Consider the following 26821-nt stretch of genomic DNA (forward strand, 5'->3'; position numbering starts at 1 on the left):
ATGAACATTCAGATGCATATATCTTTTTGAATTACTGTTTTCTCCAGATATACACATCAGAGTGGGATTGCTGGTTCACCTGGTAGCTCTAGTTTTAGTTTTTTAAGGAACTTCCATATTGTTCTTTAGAGTGGCTGTACCAGTCTACATTCCCACCAACAGTGTAGGAGGGTTCCTTTTTCCTCACACCTTCTCCAGCGTATTTGTTTGTAAACTTTTTGGTGATGGCCATTCTGACTGAGCTGTTTTATTATTTATTGTTACTTGTTTATTCTCAGTTTCCTCAGCTACAGAATAAGCACCTCGGATGCAGCTTCACTGTCTTGTCCATATCATACACTCAGAGCTTGGATTGGAGCTTGGATCATTATCAATCACTTACTTAGCCTCTACTTTATGTTATGTATACAGTTAACATGAGAGGTAGGGAGGAACAAAGATGTATAAAAACTTCCATAAAGAAATCCCACTCCCTGAAAGGATAAACTTCAAAGTCTTGGCAAGTAAAGACTGGACATCGTAAATCCAAGGGGATAGTAAGGTTTTATTTATTTTTTAAATATTCAAGAAGCTAGATTTGTCTCTGGATATATGGAACAGTCCCTCTGCTTCCCTCCAGCCCCTCCAAAAAGCCCAAGTTCCCAAATTTTTTCAACGGAGGGCTACATCAGGGTCCAGGTGCTTGCTCAAAGCACCTCCCTTGGTAATTGACAGCTGGGGAAATCCCAGGGAAGCCCGCCTCCATGCCCCGTTCCCCACCCCCCACCTCCACCTCCCCACGCTAGGCTGAGTGGCACAACCGGGTGGAAGTGGCTGCTGTTTTAGCCAATGGAAGGAAACGGGAGCGGGAGCCTGTGTAAACAAACCCAGAGAAGCTGGGCTTTGGGCTCCTCCCCCACGTGGGGCCGGATGGATCCTTGGCCCAATGCCTTATCCGGGAAAAGCAGAGCGTCCATTCAACCTATCAGAGCTGGCGCCTCTCGCTAGGAGACGCTCCACCCGGAGGGAAAGAACGAAGGGAGCGAAAAGACAGACATTAATACCAATCAGAAGCTGAAATTTCTGAGGGAGTGGGCGGGCACTGCTTCACATTTAGGCCAATAACCAGCACACGTGCCCTTCTAGGTGACTGAGCGGCATCCTCTTTGGCCCAATAGACAAATGGGGCGGTGCCCAGCAACCAATGGCTTGGGTTCGGGGGCGGGGTGAGAAGCCAGTGTGCAGTAAGAGGTAACCTGGCTAGTGGTAGAGGCGCTCCCCCGGTTCTGTGGCTCGCGCTTTGGTACTAGGGACCGAGACGGTTCTGGCGACGGCGACCTCTACGGCGACGGCTGAGATTCTGGAAAGAGTAGCGGAGGACGGTCCGGAGGAGGGGCTTCTAGTTAACGCAGGTGGGCTCGCGCGCCGGGCTGCCGGAGAGAGAACCCACGGGAAGCGCCACTCTCCCGGCTCTGGGGGCCCCTGCGCCTCCCTTTGCGCTGCCATCGGGGCTGTGAGGGACGGCGCCCGCCTGCCCGAGCTCCTGTGGGGAGGGTAAGCCGGCAGGTCCCACGTCGCGGCTCTCGACGAGAAGAGGGGACCGCTGGGGTCAGCTCCTGCCCCTCGGGGGCGCTGGGCGGTCTGTGGTCCCTTTCTCCCCGCGCCCGCGCGCTATTCTAACCCCGCCCTCAACTCCCCTGCCCCCTGCCCCACCCCCCAGTCCCCTTCTAATACTCGGACTGAAGTCGCTGGCTTGCGTGTCCCTTCACTGCCCGAGTGCGTGCCACACTGCTAGGCAAACTGACCAGTGCTGCCTCCTGCCGTCCTTCTCCCGGAGATGGGAAGGTGGAGGAGTTGCGCATCTCGCCCCTCCCCCATTCGCCGGACACCCCCCCCCCCCAACCCCTCGCCTTATTTGCGTTTCTTAAACACACTCCGCTTCCCGCGTTATTCTAGCCTTCATTGTTGATACCTCCAGTGAGTTAGGGACCTTGGCCACTTCTCTTCATCCTTCCCTTCGGCGAGTCGGCCCTTTGCTCCCTCCCACCTCCTAAATTTCGTCCTCATCTCTCATAGAAACTAACATTTGTCCCTACCAGGCAGCTGGAAGGTGAACCCAAGAGACGCGGAATATACAGTACGGGGAGCTTTTGAAGGTTGGGGAGTTTAATCAGTTTTGTTAATGGTAGCCGCTTCTTGCCTTCCTGAAAATGGCACTTGATCATTATATCCTTTTTGGAATCTGTCCCATTATAGTTGTTTGGTGATCATTTTTGAAAACGCAAATGAGAAGGGTTTACTGGCAGCAAGAAAGTTTTAAATGCATTATTATTTTTTTTATTTAAATAGAATTGGGTTATACTTGAAACAGCTTAAATGGAGTGTTGGAGAATTTGCAGTGTAAGTAATGGTTTGACCACCCTACTTTGTCATAAAATATAGGACATATTTTGGCTGTATGGCACTGTGATTTGGATAATATAGCATTAATCTCTTTAAAAACAGCATTTTGTATTCACTTTCATAATGTATCAGTTTGGGTTTCATTAGTGGTGGTTCTAGCCATATGTTTCTAGATAAAGTACAAACTATGTTGTGCCTAAATAAAATATGCCAAGAATTTTTATGGGAAAAAGTAACCTATCATATTCGGTTTTGATTGAGACTTTAGGGTTTTGAAAATATTAATTTGGATGTTGGACAGTGAGGATTTTGTTTGAGGGGATGGATGAAATTGAAGTATGGGGATGAGCCGGATGGGTCTTCTATCCTGTGTGCATGGGGGAAGGGAGGAAGAAAGAAAATACAGGTGTCCAAAGCCTTGTAGACTCAAACTGTGCTTCATTTCACAACTTGACATAAAATTGAAGTTATTTTTCCTAGTTCTTAGTGGAGAAATGTAAGCAGTGAATTTAACATTGTGCCTGCTGTGTTTTAGCCAGAATTTTACAAGCCTTTGTGAAAAATTCTTGTTGTTTTCCTTATTTGTGACATATATCAATACTGCCTTGTATTTTACTATGGTAAAACTGTATCTCGTATATAGAGAAGTAAGTCTAATAGAATTAAAAGGAGTCTTTAATCTGAAGAGGTCTTGTCTAATGGACCATATGTTTGAGCCCTGTTAATATGGAAAATCACCCTGAAAAGAGGAAAATCTTAAAACTGCCCTAATAAATGCCTAGATGTCTAGAACAACAGCAACAAAATAATGACAGAATTATTAGCAATCATCAAATAAAAGTCCTAGACAAATTACAAACCTATGAATTGGTTATTACATTATTGTGTGTTGGTATAAGGCGGCAGTTGAAAACCAGACTTCTTTTTGTACCATCTTTTCAGATGTATTTGTGCTTAGCAATTACTCCTTTGCAAATTTAGAGCCATAACTACGAATTCTTCAGAGACCTTGCCTTTAAGGGGCTCATAGTTTGGTGGAAGAGAGACCTGGAAACCAAGAATTAAATGCAGAGGGAGAAGTTTCATAGCGGAAGATGTGTACAGGGCATAGAGAAGCACTGTGGCACAGTGTTCTGGCCTCATGTCCTGCTGCTGTAGACCTTCTGAAGTGCCTTTTCCCAAACTACCTGCTTATTTCACATACCTGGGCTTTTCTCTGTAGGTACTATTCTCTCTTAAAAGACTTTTCCATACCTTCTGTGCCTGGTGAGGTCCTACTTGAAAATCTTACTGAAGCCTCACACTGCCTCCCCTCCATTCGAATAATCGTTATCTGTATTTTTTGTTATCTCGTTATAAATAATTACAGTTGATTCTCGCTATTCATGAGAATATATAAAATCACACAGAGCACTAAATTAGTGAATACTGAACGATTGCTCCTAGGGAAAGTATGTTCATATCGCACATAGATTTTAATCTTTTCCTAAATACAACTCATTCTGGTAGATTCTGTTTCTTTATTTTACAGAAGAGAAAATGAGGTACAGAAGTGTTAAGTGACTTGCCTGAGGCCAACCCCTAACAGGTGCTGGAGTTCAGAAACCCTCCCCACCCCACCCCCACTGCACTGCACTGCCCCCTGCTGACCTGCGTCCTTTGTCATCCCCACAAAAGCTGAAACTAAAAAGCAGAGCACTGCCTAGTTTTGACCTTACCTGGGAACGTGCTCAAGAGTGACTCAAACTTTTTGCCACTCTGTGCATGTCCGTGAATGACTGCCAAAGCACCATCAGTGTTGATTTAGGGGTTACAAGTAAATCTTAGCAAGTAGGCAAATTCACAAATACAGGATCCACAAATAATGAGGATCTAGTGTACTTGCAAATGAGCCCTGGAATCTATTTCAGGGTAAGCCTCCTTGTAGCTCACTGTAGAATGTGCCTTTAACTGCTTTGAGAATTCATTTATTCAACAAATATTTATTAAGCACTTACTGTAAGCCAAGCTCTGTTTTAGACTGTGGTGTCCTGCTGCCCTTGTAGATGCTCCATTTGAATAACAAAGACAGATGGCTAACCTTCTGGAGCTCAGGTGAGAGGTCTAGTTTGGAAATAGAGATTAATTTGACCAAAATAAAGCCCTGTGCGGCCCCTCCCACTTCACATCCTCTTAACATACTGATTTCCAGTACATTTCTGTTCTACTCCATGCATATACTCTTCCTTTTGAGCCCCTCTGCTTGTCATTAGTTGATTTTGAGGCTGTTTACTCATAGCTGGTAGGATATTATAGAAGAATCAGATTGATCTGGTCTTTAATTTCTGCATTTGCCACCTGAGTGACTTTGGTCAAACTGTTGAACTTTTAAAGCCTGTTTCCTGATTTCAGAAGTGGTGATCTGATGTGCTAGGCCCTTGTTGGTTGAGAGGAAGAGACACACACATATTACTTTTGATGATGAGGGTTTAATGTAAACTAGAATGGAACATCATCTTAACCACCATATTGTCTGTTGGCCCTAGTGCTTTCAGAACCTTAGGATAGGTTTAGGATTTAAGCTCTGAAGACCTGCCTTCTTTTGTTTTGTTCACTCAACATTTGTGTTTCCTCAGAGAGAGTATCTGATTGGATTGTTTTGTCACCTTTCAAAATTTTGAACCAAGCCATGTCCTAAGTGATCTTCCTCACGTTCAGCCTGTAGATTGTCCTTAGTTAGAGTTCTGAATTTGGTCCAGGAGTTTATAGCCAAAGAAGTAGGATTGATTTCATGTATTATCTATGACACAGACTGTAGCATATACAGAAAGAACCCCTTGGTGACAATTTCTTCAGAAAACGACTGAGTATAGAGTGGTCCTTAGAGTTTCATGGACTTCTTTCTGTCCTATTCAAGTACTTGTCTATAGACAGTGTTTAGTAGAGCACCTAACAAAGTAATTGTTACATGTCAAATATTGCATAGATCTTCCTTTTGATGTTGCATTTGACATTATAGTGTGGTTATTTGTTTATATGGCTGTCTTATGTGACTGTTCTCCATGAGGGAGGGTTAACATCTTCATTCTCTATCCTTGGCACTTAGTTCTGTGCCTGAGGCATGGTAATAAATACATAAATGTCTGACTTAAGGAATTCCTTAACTCTTCTGGAAAGGATGGAAGGATAGGAAAGCTTCCCAGAGAAAATATTGTTTAAGCTGGTTCTTAAAGAATGAGTAGGAAGGTTTTCTAGATGAATAAAACCTTGAGGTAGCATTCCAAATAGGGACTAGCAGTTGCAAAGGCACAGAGATATAAAAAGATAATGAAGTTTATTATATACTCCTAGCAGATTAAAACAACAAACAAAAATCAAAATCAGTGGGCTTGGTCGGAAGGCATGTCACAACTGAATTAACTTATGCTCATAGCTGCCCAGTAACAGATGCAAATTTTAGAGAGAAAGTATAATATCCTCAGGTTGTTGGCAGGGTATCAACAGTTTAGAAATACAAATATTGACTTTGGGGAACTTTTACACTGTAGTGAATTCATCATGAAGGTCATTATGTGTATCTACTCTTCAAGGTACTGAAAATGTAATCAGACTTACTCTCAAGAGGCTAACGAGCTAGCAAGGAGACAGATAAATGATTTATTGTGTAAGTGAGGTAATAGAGATGGGAATAAAGTGCTATCTGAACCAGAGAAAGGAGTATTTCATAATTATGAAATGCTGGAGGAAGATTTCTCAAGTGAGGTGGCATTTGAACTGTGCCTTGGTGGAGTGCTCTAGACCAAAAATAGGGACTTTGAAGACAATTAGTGGTAGGAAAGATTTAAGAATTATCCCTTTTTGCTATGTCTGTTTTGGGCATTCAGTTAATAGTTACATTTGTTCAGGCAGTGTCTGTGAGCATAAGATGTAAATAGTTATGCCATAGTAGAATTTTTTGTCAAAATAAACTGGGTTAAAGTTTTCTGAAATGCAGGGCATCCCTAAAGTCTTTATTATATTAACATCCTTAATGGCTCTCCAAAAGAGCTACATTGTATTCAGCCCACACCCACAGCATACCTAAACATCGTTTGGAACAGAATTATATGAGACAGAATTTGAGGAATGATGAATTAAAATATAATTTTACCAAACTGAGATTTATCGGTAGTCTCCATGTCCACTGTAAAATAATGTATAATTCTATAATCTCATAGATAAGAAGGAGAGGAAGGAGAGACATTTGGAGAGAAAGAATACATTCTAGCCAATGTATTGGTCAATATGTCCCAAATTAAAAAAATAATGATTATATGATCACCTCCTCCCTTAAAAAGTATGGCTTGTTCATATTTTGAAATTCGATAAGGTGATCAGACACACCCTGGGAAGGTACAGAACCAGAGCAGGAGTCAGTGGTGGGGGCAGAGGCAGAAGCCCTCTTGGAATGGTACTCTTCCACCTTGAGACAATGCTGCTTTTATTTTGCATTCATTTTAGGCCATATTAGACATACATTTTGCCAGTAGGGCATTTTAAGAACATACTGAAAATCCATACCCTTTTCTGATTCTGGAATTTCAGGGGTTGATTGCCAGTGTTTTCTTTTCAATAAGATTTGATTATATGAGAATGAATTAATGACCTTGCTGCATAATTTTTAATTCATCTGTCAAATTCTGATTATGATTAACTCCCAAGGTATTGTTAAAACTAAGGAAGCAATGATCATGATTTTGATATGAATTTGAAGTCAGAAGATCTATGTTTGAGGTTTGTCTCTGCCAACTTTCTATCTGAATGACCTTAGGAAACAACTGCCTCACCATCTGTAGCCTCTTTTTACATTTTTTTTTTCCTTTCCCATTTTGACAAAGTGAAGACACATAGGGATAATATAAGAATTAAATGATGCATATAAACACTTTATGAACTCTGAAGTGGTATACAAATAAAAGACAGACTGAAGAAATGCATCTAGTTTAATTTTCATGAACATTTTTAGATTTTAATTTTATATTATAAAAATAGTACTTATTCTCTGCAGTAAAATTGAAAAGTATTGATAGGGAAAAGCTACAAAGCACTTCATAAATGTACCATCTTGAGACAATGGTTAACATTTTGATGGATGTATACTTTCTATGCATATTTGTGCGTGCATATGCATTATTTAATAGTAACAGGTTTATCTTGGGTGTTCTGTTGGGGTCACTTTATTTTTCTAGGTCCCCTAAGAGTACATTTGCTTGGTTCAAGGAATTGTAAAGTCTTTTGCTACATATTGCTATGTATAATGAGAATAGGAGCTGACTTCTCAGCCTGGTGAAATGTGTCACCTTGCAGTAATCTAATATCCTGCACCACTTCAGAAGCATCATGAAAGACACATTCAGAAATGAACTTAATGTATTTACATAGTTATGCTTGGTATTGTCTGTAGTAGCATGGAAAGAATAACTCCAGTGTATCAACAGGAGCTAGTTAAGTAAACCTTGATACATCCAGAATCATGGAATATTGTATAGCTGTAAAAAGAGTGAGGAAGAGGAAAACACGGGTAGAATAAGAATATACATTGCTTATAATTTGCAAAAAGAAATTCTGAAATGATATATAAGAAACCAATGAAAGAAATAGAAGTAGGAATCAGATTTCACTATATATGCCTTTATATAGGCATGCATGCTTGCTGCTTCAGTTCTGTCTCTTTGTGACCCTGTGGACTATGGCCCACCAGGCTCCTCTGTCAGTGGGATTCTCCAGGCAAGAATACTGCAGTGGGTTGCCATGCCCTCCTCCAGGGGACCTTCCTGACCTAGGGATCAAACCCATGTCTCTTATGTCTCCTTCACTGGCAGGCAGGTTCTTTATCACTACCACCTGGGAAGCCCATATATGTATATTATAAAATTTTTTTAATCATATGTTTGTATTACCTTTTCCAAAAAATGAATGAAGAAATGAATGAATGAATGAAATGGAGGGAAGAGAAAGAGCGAAAAGGGAATCTGAGATGCTGCCCATCTCTTTAGGATCAGGTGAATACATAGTATTAGTGTGGTGGAAAAGATTAGAAGAGAGGCCCCAGGAAGGATTTGGCAGCTTTATTTTTCTTGTTTACTCAGTTTTGTATATTTAAAAAAATATTGAAACTGCCAAATGGCAGTCCTCATTGCTTCAATAGCTGCTTTTTTTTCATATTCACTTGTATTTTTTCATATGCATATGTATTATTTTTAATTGTATTTACATTTCTAACATGTTTAAACTTATCTGATTTGTGTGTGTGTGTGTGTGTGTCACTATAGGAGGACCTATTAAAAAGGAAGATAGGGCAGCTTTGTATAGTGCACATTCCCAAAGTGGTCTGAGCTACCTCAAGAGGCAGGAAATTCAAGCCCTCTAGTTTATACGGCACATACATACATTAGAAAAAATAAGAAAAAGAAAATAACATTTGCCCTTGATTATAAAAACTACAGTTTTTAAGTAATAATTCAGAATGCAAAATAAAAAAAAAAACATCTTTAATTTTGCCACCAAAAATATTCTATTTTTTGCTTTTTAGCTCTTTTTATGCATATAAACCTTTCCAAAAATAGAATTATAATATCTGTTTTTCTTCAGTGGTTGAAATGCTCAGGTAGAGGTTTGTGTTTTTTTCTATTTCTTAATTTTAGACCACCCTTGCATTTCTGGGCTGAACCCTATTTGATCATAACTTTTTTGTTTTGCTTTATTTTTAAATAATTTGCTTGATTTTATTTGATCCTGTTTTATTTGAAATAATATGTTTGTAGCGTGGAAAATGCCTTAAAAATACTGTCTCTAAAAGTATATTTAAGACATTCTTAACTTATGGAACACAAATTGCATTAAATTTTCCAAATAACATGAATAAGGCTGAGTTCATCAAAAGGTATGTGAATATTTTAGGGCTCCAACCTCATAACACATTTAAATTAATTTTCAGTGAAGTTTTCTAGTTTGAAAATTGACATGTTTCTCACATACTGACTCACTATTCCCTGGTTGTTCAATCCAGAGCCCAGGACATTTGTTAGTTAAAATATTTCTGGCATGCTTATGGAGTTAGTTTTTTTTTTTTTTATTTTAATGGAGTACAGCTGCTTTGTAATGTTGTTTTAGTTTCTCCTGTACAACAAAGGGAATCAGCTATACATATACATATATCCCCTCTTATTTGGGTTTCCTTCCCGTTTAGGTCACCACAAAGCACTGAGTAGAGTTGCCTGTGCTATACAGTAGGTTTTCATTAGCTATCTATTTTATACATGTGTGTGCATGCTAAGTTGCTTCAGCCGAGTCCGACTCTTTGCGACCCTATGGACTGTAGCCCGCCAGGCTCCTCTGTCCCTGGCATCCTCCAGGCTTGCAGTGGGGCTGCCATGCCCTCCTCCAGGATCTTCCCAATTCAGAGATCAAACCTGCATCTCTTGAGCCTCCAGCATTGGCAGGCGAGTTCTGTACCAATAGCGCCACCTGGGAAGTGCACTTTATACATAGTAGTGTACATATGTCAGTCCCAATCTATCATTTTATCCCCCTCTCCTTCCGTCCTTGGTATCCGTAAGTGAAAGTCGCTTAGTCATGTCCGACTCTTTGCGACCCCATGGACTATAGTGTCCATGGCATTCTCCAGCCCAGAATACTGGAGTGGGAAGCCATTCCCTTCTCCAGGGGATCTTCCCAACCCAGGAATCAAACTGGGGTCTCCTGCATTGCAGGCGGATTCTTTACCAGCTGAGCTACTAGGGAAGCCCTTGCTTGGTATCCTTAGGTTTGTTCTTATAGCATGGAAATTGGTCTGTGATTTTCTTTTGTGTTATTTTTGTTCTGTTTAATGTGTTGAGCCACCTGTATACTGTGGGCTGCCCAGATGGCTCTAGTGGTAAAGAACCTGCCTGCCAGTGCAGGAAGCATAAGAGACACAGCTTCCATCCTTGGATCGGGAAGATCCCTGAGAAGGAAATGGAAGCCCTCTCCAGTATTCTTGCCTGGAGAATCCCATGGACAGAGGAACCTGGCAGGCTACAGTCCACAGGGTCTGGACATGACTGAAACAGCTTAGCACGCATGTATGAGATTTTAGTATAGTGTAAACAGGAGCAGAAAAGAGTGTAATTATTTGAGAGCTTGCTTTTGATAGTGGTGTTCTCAATGTCCATTACCTAGGCTTGTGCTGAGGTTGCACTCACCATCTGAGAGTTTACCAGATGTAACTGTCTACATATACTAAATGTGTGTACCAGGGCTTTTCAGTCCCCATTGAAAGCAAGGAAGTTGTGCAGTAACATTCTACCTAGCTAGAAGCTTTTGAAGAATGGAGTATTCTGGTTTAATTCTATTAATTTGGAAAGTATAAAGGTGAAAGAAATCCTAAATGTGAACTCCCTGTTGAATGCAATGGAGTTCTAAAATAGCAAATAATTCCACTTTTCTTCTTCAGTAAGTATGATATCTTCAGACCCTAGTTGATGTTTTATTACAGAATCACTAAAGTATATGAGGCACATATTCTGAAGATCTTTTTTTAGAACTTGGATGTAAGAGGATGTAAATGATATTGGATGAAATCAGGCTAGATGAGAACTGATGCCTGTTAAGTATTTCAAACTAAATCTCTGATTGTGGCTTGTTTTGTTATCTAACTTGTTAAAATAAAACACAGTGGATTGAGGATGGGAGTTGTGAGGAATGTCTTAATTGGATGCCTTTATTCCATGTCAAGATAGAGTATATAGTACCCCTGGCTTTGGACATATAGAAGGAAACCCATTTTTCTACTTGCTGTAAACCAGTGGTGGTTCACAGGCATGTCGCTGGGCCCCACCCAGAGTTTCTGATTCCACAGGTCTAGGCTGAGGCCTCGGAGAAGGCAATGGCAACCTACTCCAGTACTCTTGCCTGGAGGATCCCATGGGCAGAGGAGCCTGGTAGGCTGCAGTCTGTGGGGTTGCAAAGAGTCTGACACATCTGAGCGACTTCACTTTGACTTTTCACTTTCATGCATTGGAGAAGGAAAGGGCAACCCACTCCAGTGTTCTTGCCTGGAGAATCCCAGGGATGGGGGAGCCTGGTGGGCTGCCGTCTATGGGGTCACACAGAGTTGGACACGACTGAAGCGACTTGGCAGCAGCAGCAGCAGGCTGGGGTCTGGTAATTTGCATTTCTAACAAGTTCCCAGGTGATACTGATGCTGCTGGGCCAGGGACTAAATTTTGAGAACCATTGCTGTATACTAACTGTAAATTCTAGAAATCTGGTTCTAGAAGAAAGCTGAATTTAGTCTGGGAGTGTAACAAGTGAGGAGGTTAGGGGGCAGATCATGAAAAACTCAACTGCTGCTGCTCAGCACAGTGTCTGAGTTCAGGAAATGAGCAGTATATAGGGATATGACACAATTCTTCTTTCATGATTGGAAATCCTAGCCAAATATCAAGTGAGAAATTTTATTGCATTTGCAAAGCTTAGAAACCAAGGGACTGGTCAAATAGGATGAAGTGATTAATCCCGTAAGAATGGGGGTTATTTTTATGTCTCTTCTATATTCCCCACTTAACATTTAGCCTTGCTTTAGAAGAGCTGATGTTTGTTTTAACTGGGAAAGTGCTTTGAGTGCTTATTAAAATGAAAGTTTTGTGTGTTTTTAAAGATATTAGCTATATTTATTCTTAAAAAAATTTAAACAGTCATTTAAGAGAATAAGAAAAACTATTTTTGAAAAAGAAAACTCACTGGAATTATTTTATATGTTGGAGAATATCATCTGCTTCCTAAATCATTAGGCATCTTATGGATTTTTGTAAAAGTGGTTCAGCATTACATTGTTTGAGTTAATACTAGTAATTCTCATAATCCTTCTGAAGATAAAAAATGAAGGCCAAAATCATAGACCTGGCATAGAAGCTGGGTGCAGGAGACAGCTATGAAGGAATAGACAGATATATGCACACATCTACACACACACACATACATATATAAAATATAATATATATTTTTAAAATTACAGTTATTATTTTAGCTAAAGACAAAGATACTTGTTCTGAATTTAGGCATCAACTCTGAAAGCCACACCTTTTCCTGAAGGAGTTTTGCTTCAACAGGTTTTTCTCACTTGTCTGCTACCTCATTTCTGTTGTTCCACTGCTGACACCCTTAGCTGTCAAGTTGACCAGCTGGTCCCTCATTGACTGCTGGAGGAATGACTGGTATTACAGACAGTGGGCTGGGACAGCCTCCCTACTCAGAAACGTTCTTGTTTTCCTCCCAGCCCCACAGAGGAGACTTAGGAGGAGGAAAAGGAGAGTAGAACTAGATCCTACAGGTGAGGCCAGTGCTTCTGAAGCTTCTCGCACATCGGAAACAACCCACTGGCTTTCTACTGTGCAGTATATTTGTGGGCCCTACCCAGAGACCTTCTGAATCTCGAGCTGATAGAATGCAGCCTGGGGGCTGCGTTTTTGACAACTTCCGGAAGAAATCTTGTGTAGCCAGATGGACTCTATGCCTCAGGCTATATCAGTGCTGGTCCTAGGTGAATTTTCACTAGCAGTGGTAAAATAAAGGGCTTCCCAGTTGGCGCTAGTGGTAAAGAACCCATCTCCCAATGCAGGAGACAGAGAGATGCGGGTTCTGTCCCTGAGTTGGGAAGATCCCCTGGAGGAGGGCATCGCAACCCACTAGACTATTCTTGCCTGGAAAATCCCATGGACAGAGGAGCCTGGCGGGCTACAGTCCATGGGGTCACAAAGAGATATAGACACACCTGATGCAACTTTTTTTTTTTTTTGGTGTTCTAAAAGGTCTTGTAGGTCTTCATAAAACCGTTCAACTTCAGCTTCTTCAGCATTACTGGTTGGGGCATAGACTTGGATAATTGTGATATTGAATGGTTTGCCTTGGAAACGAACAGAAATCATTCTGTTGTTTTTGAGATTGCATCCAAGTACTGCATTTCGGACTCTTTTGTTGACCATGATGGCTACTCCATTTCTTCTGAGGGATTCCTGCCCGCAGTAGTAGATGTAATGGTCATCTGAGTTAAATTCACCCATTCCAGTCCATTTTAGTTCACTGATTCCTAAAATGTTGATGTTCACCCTTGCCATCTCTTGTTTGACCACTTCCAATTTGCCTTGATTCATGGACCTGACATTCCAGGTTCCTATGCAATATTGCTCTTTACAGCGTCGGACCTTGCTTCTATCACCAGTCACATCCAGAGCTGGGTATTGTTTTTGCTTTGGCTCCATCCCTTCATTCTTTCTGGAGTTATTTCTCCACTGATCTCCAGTAGCATATGGGCACCTAATGATCTGGGGAGTTCCTCTTTTGGTATCCTATCATTTTGCCTTTTCATACTGTTCATGGGGTTCTCAAGGCAAGAATACTGAAGTGGTTTGCCGTTCCCTTCTCCAGTGGACCACATTCCATCAGACCTCTCCACCATGACCCGCCTATCTTGGGTTGCCCCGCAGGCATGGTTTGGTTTCATTGAGTTAGACAAGGCTGTGGTCCTAGTGTGATTAGATTGACTAGTTTTCTGTGAGTATGGTTTCAGCGTGTCTGCCCTCTGATGCCCTCTTGCAACACCTACCATGTTACTTGGGTTTCTCTTACCTTGGGCGTGGGGTATCTCTTCACAGCTGCTCCAGCAAAGCACAGCTGCTGCTCCTTACCTTCGACGAGGGGTATCTTCTTACTGCCGCATTCCTGACCTTCAACATGGGATAGCTCCTCTAGGCCCTCCTGTGCTGCCTGAAGTTGAATGGTTTTATGAAGACCTACAAGACCTTTTAGAACTAACACCCAAAAAAGATGTCCTTTTCATTCTAGGAGACTGGAATGCAAAAGTAGGAAGTCAAGAAACACCTGGAGTAACAGGCAAATTTGGCCTTGGAATGCGGAATGAAGCAGGGCAAAGACTAATAGAGTTTTGCCAAGAAAATGCACTGGTCATAGCAAACACCCTCTTCCAACAACACAAGAGAAGACTCTACACATGGACATCACCAGATGGTCAACACCGAAATCAGATTGATTATATTCTTTGCAGCCAAAGATGGAGAATCTCCATACAGTCAACAAAAACAAGACCAGGAGCTGACTGTGGCTCAGATCATGAACTCCTTATTACCAAATTCAGACTGAAATTGAAGAAAGTAGGGAAAACCGCTAGACCATTCAGGTATGACCTAAATCAAATCCCTTATGATTATACAGTGGAAGGGAGAAATAGATTTAAGGGCCTAGATCTGATAGATAGAGTGCCTGATGAACTATGGAATGAGGTTTGTGACATTGTACAGGAGACAGGGATCAAGACCATCCCCATGGAAAAGAATGGCAAAAAAGCAAAATGGCTGTCTGGGGAGGCCTTACAAATAGCTGTGAAAAGAAGAGAGGCAAAAAGCAAAGGAGAAAAGGAAAGATATAAGCATCTGAATGCAGAGTTCCAGAGAATAGCAAGAAGAGATAAGAAAGCCTTCTTCAGAGATCAATGCAAGGAAATAGAGGAAAAGAACAGAATGGGAAAGACTAGAGACCTCTTCAAGAAAATTAGAGATACCAAGGGAACATTTCATGCAAAGATGGGCTTGATAAAGGACAGAAATGGTCTGGACCTAACAGAAGCAGAAGATATTAAGAAGAGGTGGCAAGAATACACGGAAGAACTGTACAAAAAAGATCTTCACGACCCAGATAATCATGATGATGTGATCACTCATCTAGAGCCAGACATCTTGGAATGTGAGGTCAAGTGGGCCTTAGAAAGCATCACTACGAACAAAGCTAGTGGAGGTGATGGGATTCCAGTTGAGCTGTTTCAAATCCTGAAAGATGATGCTGTGAAAGTGCTGCACTCAATATGCCAGCAAATTTGGAAAACTCAGCAGTGGCCACAGGACTAGAAAAGGTCAGTTTTCATTCCAATCCCAAAGAAAGGCAATGCCAAAGAATGCTCAGACTACCACACAATTGCACTCATCTCACATGCTACTAAAGTAATGCTCAAAATTCTCCAAGCCAGGCTTCAGCAATACATGAACTGTGAACTCCCTGATGTTCAAGCTGGTTTTAGAAAAGGCAGAGGAACCAAAGATCAAATTGCCAACATCCGCTGGATCATGGAAAAAGCAAGAAGTTCCAGAAAAACATCTATTTCTGCTTTATTGACTATGCCAAAGCCTTTGACTGTGTGGATCAGAATAAGCTGTGGAAAATTCTGAAAGAGATGGGAATACCAGACCACCTGACCTGCCTCTTGAGAAGCCTGTATGAAGGTCAGGAAGCAACAGCTAGAACTGGACATGGAACAACAGACTGGTACCTAATAGGAAAAGGAGTACGTCAAGGCTGTATATTGTCACCCTGCTTATTTAACTTATATGCAGAGTACATCATGAGAAACGCTGAGCTGGAGGAAGCACAAGCTGGAATCAAGATCACCAAGAGAAATATCAATAACCTCGGATATGCAGATGACACCACCGTTATGGCAGAAAGCGAAGAAGAAGTAAAAAGCCTCTTGATGAAAGTGAAAGAGGAGAGTGAAAAGTTGGCTTAAGGCTCAGCTGAAAACTAAGATCATGGCATCCGGTCCCATCACTTCATGGGAAATAGATGGGGAAACAGTGGAAACAGTGGCTGACTTTATTTTTCTGGGCTCCAAAGTCACTGCAGATGGTGACTGCAGCCATGAAATTAAAAGATGCTTAGTCCTTGGAAGAAAAGTTATGACCAACCTAGATAGCATATTCAAAAGCAGAGACATTACTTTGCCAACAAAGGTCTGTCTAGTCAAGGCTATGGTTTTTCCAGTGGCCATGTATGGATGTGAGTTGGACTATAAAGAAAGCTGAGTGCCGAAGAATTGATGCTTTTGAACTGTGGTGTTGGAGAAGACTCTTGAGAGTCCCTTGGACCGCAAGGAGATCCAACCAGTCCATCCTAAAGGAGATCAGTCTTGGGTGTTCATTGGTAGGATTGATGTTAAAGCTGAAACTCCAGTACTTTTGGCCACCTGATGCGAAGAATGGACTCATTTTAAAAGACCCTGATGCTGGGAAAGATTGAGGGCAAGAGGAGAAGGGGACATCAGAGGATGAGATGGTTGGATGGCATCACCAACTCAATGCACATGGGTTTTGGTGAACTCTGGGAGTTGGTGATGGACAGGGAGGCCTGGTGTACTGTGGTTCAATGAGTTGCAAAGAGTTGGACAGGACTGAGCAACTGAACTGAACTGAATTACATGTTTATATTTTTGCAGTGTTTTTCTTATAGTTAATATTCTGGTCACAAAGCATTCTGGTTGAAAAAATGCTTGATAGGATTTCAATTTTCTTAATTTTACTAAGGCTTAGCTGTGATCTATCCTGGAGAATGCTCCCTATGTATTTGAAAAGAATGTATTCTACTGCTTTGGATGGAATGTTCTATGTATATCTGTTAATGTATCTAATCATCTGATCTAATGTATCATTTAAGGCTAGAGTTTCCTTATTGATTTACTCTCTGGGTGATCTGTTCATTGATGTAAATGAGGTGGTAGTCTTCTACAATGATTTCATTACTGTTGATTTCTCCCTTTATGTCTATATTTATGTTATGTTAATATTTGCTTTCTATACGTGCGTCCGCCTATGTTGGATGCATATACATTTACAGTTGTTATAGTTTCCTTTTGGATTAATCCCTCAATCATTATGTAATATCCTTCTTTGTCTCCTGTAACAGTCATTGTTTTAAATTCTATTTTGTCCGTATAGGTATTGCTATCCTGGCTTTCTTTTGATTTCCATTTGCATCGAGTATCTTGTTCCATCCCTTTACTTTCAGTCTGTATGTTGCTTTAGGTATGAAGTGAATCTCTTATAGGCAGTATATATATGTGTGAAAGTGAAGTCACTCAGTCATGTCTGATTCTTTGTGACCCCATGGACTGTAGCCTACTAGGCTCCTCTGTCTGTGGGATTTTTCAGGCAAGAGTACTGGAGTGGGTTGCCATTTCTTTCTTCAGGGGATCTTCCCAACCTAGAGATTGAACCTGGGTCCCACCCATTGCAGGCAGACACTTTACCATCTGAGCCACCAGGGAAGCCCATATATATAACCTTGGTCTCCCGCATTGCAGGAGGATTCTTTACCATCTGAGCCACAAGGGAAGTCCAAGAATACTGGAGTGGGGAGCCAGCCTTTCTCCAGAAGATCTTCCCGACCCAGGAATCCAAACTGGGTTTCTTGCATTGCAAATGGATTCTTTACCAACTATCAGGGAAGCCTATATATATATGTAGAGGTCTTGTTTTTATAGTCCATTCAGCCACTGTTTGTTTTTTGATTGGAGTCTTTAGTCTCTTTACATTTAAAGTAATTATTGATAGATATGTATTTATTGCCATTTTATTCTTTGTATTTGTAGTTCCTTTTTGTCCTTTTATTCTGCTTTTGTTCTCTTCTCTTGTGTGGGCTTCCCTGGTGGCTCAGCTGGTAAAGAATCCGCCTGCAATGCTGAAGACCTGGGTTCGATCCCTGGGTTGGGAAGATTCCCTGGAGAAGGGAAAGGCTACCCACTCCAGTATTCTGGCCTAGAGAATTCCATGGACTGTATATAGTCCATGGGGTCCAAAGAGTCAGAGATAACTGAGCAACTTTTACTTTCATTTGTGATTTAATGACTGTTTTAGTGTTGCATTTGAATTTTTTCTCTTTCTAGTGTGTGTATCTATTATAGATTTTGGGTTCATGGTTACAGTGAGGTTTATTTATAGCAATATGTTTATTTAAGTTGCCAATCTCTTAATTTCAAGCACATATTAACAACTCTGCATTTTTACTCCCTTCTCCTTATGATTACTATTTTTGTCATCATATTTTACCATTTTGTTTTGTGGCTCCTTTAATTGAAGATATAGATGATTTTACAATTTATTCTTTAACCTTCCTACTAACTCTGTATGTAGTTAAATTTACTACCTTTAGTGTATATTTGACTTTCATATACACAGTGAGCTTTTTTCTTTCATAGTTTTCAGGCTCCTAGTTGTGGCCATTTCTTTTTTGCTTAGAGAAGTCCCTTGAACATTTCTTGTAAAGCTGGTTTGGTAGTGCTGAGATCTTTTAGCTTTTGCGTCTTTTAAAACCTTTGAGGACTTCCCTGGTGGTACACTGCATAGGAATCTGCCTACCAATGTGGGGGACCATGGCTTTGATCTCTGGTCCAGGAAGATTCCACATGGCGCAGAGCATCTAAGCCCATGTGCCACAACTGTTGAGCCTGTGCTCTGGAGCCTGCGAGCCACATTTACTGAGCCCCATGCTGCAGTTGCTGAAGCCTGTGTGCACTGAGCCTGTGCTCCACAACAGCAATGAGAGGGCTTCCCAGCTGGTGCTAGTGGTTAAAAAAAAAAAAAAAAAAAGCTCACCTGCCAGTGCAAGAGACTTCAGAGATTCGGGTTCAGTCCCTGAGTTGGGAAGATCCCCTGGAGGAGGAAATGGCAACACACTCCAATATTCTTGTCTGGAGAATCCCTTGTACAGAGGAGCCTGGCAGGGCTACAGTCCATAGCATCCCCAAAGAGTCAGACACAACTGAAGCGACTTGGCACACATGCACTGCGATGAGAAACCCGTGCACTGCAACAAGAGGAGCCCCTGCTTGCCCCAACTGGAGGAAGCCCACGTTTACCGGTGAAGACCCAGTGCAACCAAAAGTAAATAGATTTGAAAAAAGTTTTAATCTCTCCAGCAAATCTGAATGAAAGCCTTGCCAGGTAGAGTAGTCTTGGCTGTACGTTTTTCCCTTTTATCTCTTTAATTATATTGTGCCAGTCCTTTCTGGCCTTTACAGTTTCTGCTGAAAATTCAGCTGACAGCCTTATGGGCGTTACCGTGTATGTAACTCATTGCTTTTCCCTTGCTGCTTTTAATATTTTATCTTCATCTTTAATTTTTGCCATTTTGATTACAGTGTGTCTTGGTGTGGCCCTCTTTGAATTGATCCTGCTTGGCACTGTGTGTTTCCTGGACCTGGCTGTCTGTTTCCTTTTACAGGTTAGGAAAGTTTTCAACTATTATGTATTCAAATATGTTCTCTGCCCAACTCATCAGGCAACTTTTAACAATCTTATGCCCTTTTGTCTTTATGACTCTTTGTTTTCCTCACAACACTCTTTTTCAGTTCAGTTCAGTCGCTTAGTCATGTCCGACTCTTTGTGACCCCATGGACTGCAGCATGCCAGGCTTCCCTGTCTATCACCAACTCCCCGGAGCTTGCTCAAATTCATGTCCATCGGGTCAGTGATGGCATCCAGCCATCTCATCCTCTGTCATCCTCATCTCCTCCTGTCTTCAATCTTTACCAGCATCAAGGTCTTTTCAGATGAGTCAGTTCTTTGCATCAGGTGGCCAAAGTATTGCAGTTTCAGCTTCAGCATCAGTCCTTCCAATGAATATTCAGGGTTGATTTCCTTTAGGATTGACTGGTTTGATCTCCTTGAAGTCCAAGAGACTCTCAAGACTTTTCTCCAACACCACAGCTCAAAAGCATCAGTTCTTCAGCACTCAGCTTTCCTTATAGTCTGACTCTCACATCCATACATGACTACTGGAAAAACCATAGCTTTGAGTAGGCGGATCTTTGTCGGCAAAGTAATGTCTCTGCTTTTTAATATGCTGTCTAGGTTGGTCATAGCTTTTCTTCCAAGAAGCAAGCATCTTTTAATATCATGACTGCAGTCACCATCTGCAGTGATTTTGGAGCTCAAGAAAATAAAATCTCTCACTGTTTCCCCTCTTTTGGGGTTACCCAAATCTGTGGTTCCTGAATTCCAATTCTTAAGATCCCAAATAAACTCATTTCTTATTTGCAGCCTCCTGCGTTGTATTTGGTTGACAGTATGTATTTAAGATTTATAAAATTACTTTCTATAGTGCTTATGTAGGTTTAAAATTTGTGTATATGTTATATGTATACATATATATATGACTATGAAAAATTAGAAGAGAAAACAAAAGCAAAGTTCTAGAGTTAGAGTTTGGTAGGTTTATCCAGCAACTGTTGGGACAGGGAGACTTACATTCCTGCCACCAGGGAAGTGAAAATCTGCCATGGAGTTAAGAGTGTTTCATGGAGTAAGGCTTTGTAATGGATTAAATGTCTCTCCCAATGTGCTTCCCTTGCTCTGACTTTATGCTCATCATCCATTCTTAATTAGTAATTCTCTTACTATAATTAACTGCTACTAATTAGGAATCCCAGGCATTTAGATTTTGAATCATCAGAATGTATTAGCTATTCAAAAGAATAAACAAGTAAGTATATCTTCCTACCTTCCCCTAGCCTGTACTATCAGCTTTTCCTTCTTTCTCCTTTATTTCTAGCCTCTCCTTCTCCACTAGACTCTTTCTGTGAACATTTAAACATGTTCTGGGCTCTCCAGTCTTTAAAAATAAAGTTTCCAGGGACCTTCCATCCCTCTGGTTCCTATTCATTCCTCTTCCTTTCCTTGACACCTGGCCCCTTGAAAGAGTTTTGAGTACTTCCTGTCACCTACAATTCATATGTCATCCATTTTACTTTCTCCCTTATTTCTGTTCAAGGATCCTGCTTTCATTGTGGTCATAAGATATCTCCATGGTCCTAAATTCTATAGACACTTCTCAGCCTTCCTTTGGCCTTGCATCCCTGGTGGCACAGCTGGTAAAGAATCCGCCTGCAATGCTGAAGACCTGGGTGCGTTCCCTGGGTTGGGAAGATACCCTGGAGAAGGGAATGGCTACCTACTCCAGTGTTCTGGCCTGGCGAATTCCATGGACTGTGTATAGTCCATGGGGTCACAAAGAGTCAGACACGACTAAGCGACTTTCACTTTCACTTTTCACTTCAGCCTTCAACATACCTGCCTTACTGGGTATCAGTCCTCTGTGTCTAATGTGGCAGATTACTACAAACTAGAGGCTTAAAACAACATGAATTTTTTTCTCTTACCATCTGGAGGCTAGAAGTCAAAAATCAAAAGTCAAGAAACAAAAAATCAGGCTGGACTCTCTCTCTGGAGCCTGCAGGGGCCTGTTCAACTTGTGGTGCCTGTTGGCATTCCTTGACTGGTGGCCCCACCACTCCAATCTCTGCCTCCCCAGTCACATTGCCTCCTTTTCTCCATGTCAAATCTCCTGCTTTTCTCTTACAAGACACTTACGATTGGATTTAGGGCCTCCTGGGATAATGCAGGATGATCTACTTATCTCAAGGTCCTTAATGTAGTTACATCTACAAAGACCCCTATTCTAAATAATGTAGTCTTCACAGCATTAGAATCTGAACATATCTTTTTGGGGGCTACCTTTCAACTCACTATAAGCGAAGGGTTCTGTCTTCCCTGGATTTCTGTGACGTCACAGTCTTCTGGTTTCCTTCTCAGTCTCCTTGTCTTATCTGACTTTGCCCTCTCTCCCTAGGCAATATTCTAGGCCCATGACTTCGGTTACTGTGTATGTAGATGACTATTCCAAATTTCTATATTTAGTCATACCTCTCCTATTGATGCATACAAACAACCTACTTATGTCACCATTTGAGTGTTTCAGAGGCATTACACATTTAATGTGTCCAATATAGAATGCATCACCCATTATACCTTGAATCCCCATCCCCACCCAAGAAAAATCTGCCCTTCCCGTGGAGTTCCCTAGCTCAGCGAGTGACACTACCCCTCACCCAGTTGCTGGTGCCAGAGTCATCCTCGATATCTGCCTCACCTTGTCTCCCCGCATCCAGTTGCTCACCAGAAAAGCCTAAAATAGGTTTGGAATCTACTCTCTTCTTACTGCCATTGTCCTAGTTTAAGCAGCTGCCTTTTGTTTTTCATCTGGGTTAGTGCATTAGCTGCCTTACTGGTCTCCCATTATCCTCTCTCAGTCTCTTCCAATCCGTTTTCCATATGGCAGCCTGAGTAACACAAAATATGAATTGAGTCCTGTCACTGTGCTGCTGAGCACCGCTTTCAGTGGCTTTCATTGCTTTTCGGATGATCTCCAAAATTCTTCATGTAGCCTCTGGTGTCCTAGCTGATCAGGTCCATCTGCCTCTGCACCTTCATCTCTCTTCCTTGGCTGTTCTCCGACTCGTTCTCCTTTGACTCAAACTATATGCGTATGTACCTTCTTATAGTTCTATAGTTCCTGCCTCTGAATCTTTGCACGTGGTTTTCCCTCTCTTCCCTCCTGCTAGCTAACAAAATTTTCAGGTATCAATCTAAATGTTGCTTGTTCAGGGAAACCCTTCTTAGCCATCCCCTACTCCTGAACTAGATTGGGTCTTCCTGTCTTCTAATAGTCCTTTTTGCCTCTCCTTTTAATTTAATACTAATTATTCTTAACTATTTGCTTATCTCTCTCCTGAGAGAATGTAAATACCGTCAGTGAAACAACTGTGTACCTTGTGAAAATAGCTGTCAAGCACAGGGCTGAGGGTAGACACAGATTCTAGTGAGTGAGCGCATCTAATTACCTGAGTTACTAAGATGTAACTGGGAAAGACCAAAGCCTGAATCTAGTGGCAACATGTTTGAAGTAAAATAACATGTAAAACTGTTACCCACAATGTTTAATTTTTTAAATGGTATTCACCAGACTGATTTGTGGTGCTGGAGAAGACTCCTTAGAGTCCCCTGGACTGCACGGGGATCAAACAGTCATTCCTAAAGGAAATCAACCCTGAATATTCATTGGAAGGATTGATGCTGAAGCTGAAGCTCCAATAGTTTGGCCACCCGATGTGAAGAGCTGGCTCATTGGAAAAGACATGGGTGCTGGGAAAGATTGAAGGCAAAGGAGAAGGGAGCGGCAGAGAATGATATGGTTAGATAGCATTACCAACTCAGTGGACGTGAATTTGAACAAACTCCAGGAGATAGTGAAGGACAGAGGAGACTGGCATGCTGTAGTCTATGGCGTCACAAAGAGTCGGACACGACTTGACGACTGAATGACAACAACCAGACTGAATGAAGTTAACAAAACTGTAGGAAACATGATAGTAGAGACTAGTTTTAATATAAACTACTCGATAGACTTTTTTCCAATAATTGAGTCAATAGTTCCAAATATTCTTGACAGTCAAGTTGTTATCCTGGGCATAATCTAGTTTTAGCTTCTGAAAAAAAATCTCATCTAGGTTCAAAAAAAAAAAAAATAGCCAAGTTTTGGATTGGAAAAATTGTTGGATCTGAAAGTTGTAGTTTTTCAAAGTGTTGAACTGATGAAGTATGTATTCTGGAAATATCCTAGGTATATTAAAAGTCTTGAAGTTCTTTGTGGTTGGGAACCAAGACCTCTATTTCAAGCCAAATATCTTAAACACAAACTCTTGACCGAGGTAAAGTGCTAAATCATATGCTTGGCAGGAGCTTAGCATTCCTGTTTTGACTACATGCTTTACCATCTTCAGCCAAATGACAATCATTATTTTCCATTTTCAGCATGTTTGCCACACATTTAAGAGGGAAAGTGAGATGGAGGTGGGGAATGAGTTTCAAATAGTTCTTAGATTTCTTAATGCAGTTTAGATATAGACCAGACATCAACTCCTTTTATGTGCTTTTGAGGTCTAGTTCTTGAAGAACTCCTCAAACAATGACCTGCTTCAGACTTTGTGTTTGCCTTCTTAATAGATGAGTGGCAACTGGTGGTTTGTATGGCAGAGCTAGATGTCCATGTTTACTGAATACCTGTGTTATTTATTTATTATTATATAAGAACTTACCCCAAAGTTTAGCAGGCTAAAACAATAAACATTTGGCATCACAGTTCCTGTGGGTCAGGAATCTGGGAGCAGCCCAGCTGGGTGCCCCTACCTCAGAATCTCATAACATTCAAGTGGTCTCATCTGAGGACTTGATGGTGGGAAGATGGCCTTCGAAACTTGCATGCTTGTTAACAAGACTGAGTAACTGGGAATTCCCTGGTGGTCCAGGGGTTAGGACTTGGCTTTTTCACTGCTGGAGTCCTCAAATTCAATCCCTTTTTGGGGAACTAAGATTCCACAAGCCAAGCAGAGCTGCAAAAAAAAACAAAAAAAAATTGAATTCCTAGTCACACGGCCCTCTCCATAGTGTAGCTGACAACATAGCAGCCATTCTGATTTGTGATCCTACTTTTGTAACCAAGCATTTTCCCCATCTCTGAAAGCTTTGGGGACATTTTCTTTGTCTCCACTAGACTAGAATTTCACAGTGATGTGACTTGGTGTGGGAGGATCAAAGTCATGAAAGTGAACTATCAAAATAAGATGGTTAGAGAAACACCGTGCTTTTGGAAGGCAAGCATGGTGGATGGTGAGCTGGAGAGGAGCTGGAAACAGATAGTGTTACATGCAACTTTGGAAACAGGACAGTCAAGGAAGTTACAGGCAATGGTCCTGTCTTACCTGCTGTCTTCCCCAAGTTGGATGGCATTTCCCAAGTGTACCTAGGATTTACCATTCTTCAGCCAAACCTCCCCATGCTCACCCCATTACTAATGTCAAGAGGCACATTAAGCACCAGGTGTCACTGTCACACAGTGGGCCCACAAACCAGTGTTGTTATTGAACCAACCCAGTTTGCTTAGCCGCTGAACCAGTACCTTCTTTGGTCTTTAACAACATCTGGGTGTTTTTTTTTTTTTTAAGTGAGGTTGGACAGAATATATACTTTAAGTTATAGCATAAATATGAAATTTCTTTATAAATTGTTAGTTCAGTTCAGTCGCTCAGTCATGTCCAAGTCTTTGCGACCCTATGAATCGCAGCACACCAGGCCTCCCTGTCCATCACCAACTCCCGGAGTTCACTGAAACTCACGTCCATCAAATCGGTGATGCCATCCAGCCATCTCATCCTCTGTCGTCCCCTTCTCCTCCTGCGCCCAATCCCTCCCAGTCTTTTCCAATGAGTCACCTCTTTGCATGAGGTGGCCAAAATACTGGAGTTTCAGCTTTAGCATCATTCCTTCCAAAGAACATCCAGGACTGATCTCCTTTAGAATGGACTGGTTGGATCTCCTTGCAGTCCAAGGGACTCTCAGGAGTCTTCTCCAACACCACAGTTCAAAAGCATCAATTCTTCAGCGCTCAGCTTTCTTCACAGTCCAGCTCTCACATCCATACATGACCACTATTGTTAGCACTATACAAATCAAGCACTTGGATTGCTGCTGTTTAGAGAAACCAAACTTCCCAATTGTTTGGAAAAGGTGGAATTGTATAAAATACAAATCAACACTATGTAACCTACTGTGGAGAGAACAATTTTCGTAGTATTGACAGTCCCAATCACAGTGTTGTTTGCTTTTCTAAAGTGTTTGTGTTAAAAAAAAAAAAAAAAAACTTTTCACAATGTTGACACTAAATTAGATAATATCCGCATGTTGAGTTGTGGTAATTCTCCATTCCCTTTCTCATGAACAGGTATATCCTGCAATGTATTCTCTGTGCTCTGCCTTTCTCTTGAATTAGGATGATTCTGTTCTTTCTTCCTCTGCTTTCCCTTTCTACTGACGGTCATGGGCACTCAGGATTTATTTTGGTGGCAAAGGCAGATGTTTTAGAAAATGGATGTCTGATTCTCTGTGGGTGACTTCCATAATGTGGGGAGAAATCACTGTGTTGATAGTAAGTGAAGTGAAATGAAGTTCGCTTAGTCGTGTCCGACTGTTTATGACCCTGTGGAATATACAGTCCATGGAATTCTCCAGGCCAGCATACTGGAGTGGGTAGCCTTTCCCTTCTCCAGGGGATCTTCCCAACCCAGGGATTGAACCCAGGTCTCCCACATTGCAGACAGATTCTCTACCAGCTGAGCCACCAGGGAAGCCCAAGAATACTGGGGTGGGTAGCCTATCCCTTCTCCAGGGGATCTTCCTGACCCAGAGATCAAACTGGGGTCTCCTGCACTGCAGGCAGATTCTTTATCAACTGAGCTATGAGAATAGTAAGCAACTGCCAAATGAATCCTTGGAAAGTGCTATCCATCAAGGTTCAAGACCTGTTAAGTCTCTGATTAGAAATACCTATTTACTCAGTTGCCCTGATGTTCAGAACATACTTGCTTCTATCATTGTTATGCTGAAAATGGAATTGGTAAAAATAAAAACTGGTTTCCCCCCTTTTATAGCCGTATGGGATTATTATTCTGGAGCAGTATTTGACATAATCATTGATTTCTTTTGTCTCTGTCTGCTGCTGCTGCTGCTGCTAAGTCGCTTCAGTCATGTCCGACTCTGTGTGACCCCATAGACGGCAGCCCACCAGGCTTCCCCGTCCCTGGGATTCTCCAGGCAAGAACACTGGAGTGGGTTGCCATTTCCTTCTCCAATGCATGAAAGTGAAAAGTGAAAGGGAAGTCTCCCAGTCGTGTCCGACTCTTCGCAACCCCATGGACTGCAGCCTACCA

General features: G+C 41.6%; 1 protein-coding gene and 1 long non-coding RNA gene across 2 annotated transcripts in view; one reads left to right on the forward strand and one right to left on the reverse strand.

The window, feature by feature from the left end:
* Window positions 1-1199: 1199 nt before the first annotated feature.
* PAIP2B (poly(A) binding protein interacting protein 2B) overlaps window positions 1200-26821 on the forward strand; it is a 37542-nt gene continuing 11920 nt past the window's right edge. Inside the window, exon 1 of the mRNA XM_040223974.1 lies at window positions 1200-1391. The gene's annotated coding sequence lies outside the window, so the exon portion shown is untranslated. The remainder of the gene's footprint in view (window positions 1392-26821) is intronic.
* LOC120851289 lies at window positions 19163-24354 on the reverse strand. The gene is made up of 3 exons (XR_005718278.1): window positions 24343-24354; window positions 19911-19914; window positions 19163-19266 (listed from the first exon to the last, which is right to left on the reverse strand). It is a non-coding gene; the product is annotated as an uncharacterized LOC120851289 (long non-coding RNA).

The sequence above is a fragment of the Oryx dammah genome, unplaced genomic scaffold (assembly GCF_014754425.2).
Source record: "Oryx dammah isolate SB20612 unplaced genomic scaffold, SCBI_Odam_1.1 HiC_scaffold_25, whole genome shotgun sequence".
Taxonomy (NCBI): Eukaryota; Metazoa; Chordata; class Mammalia; order Artiodactyla; family Bovidae; genus Oryx; species Oryx dammah.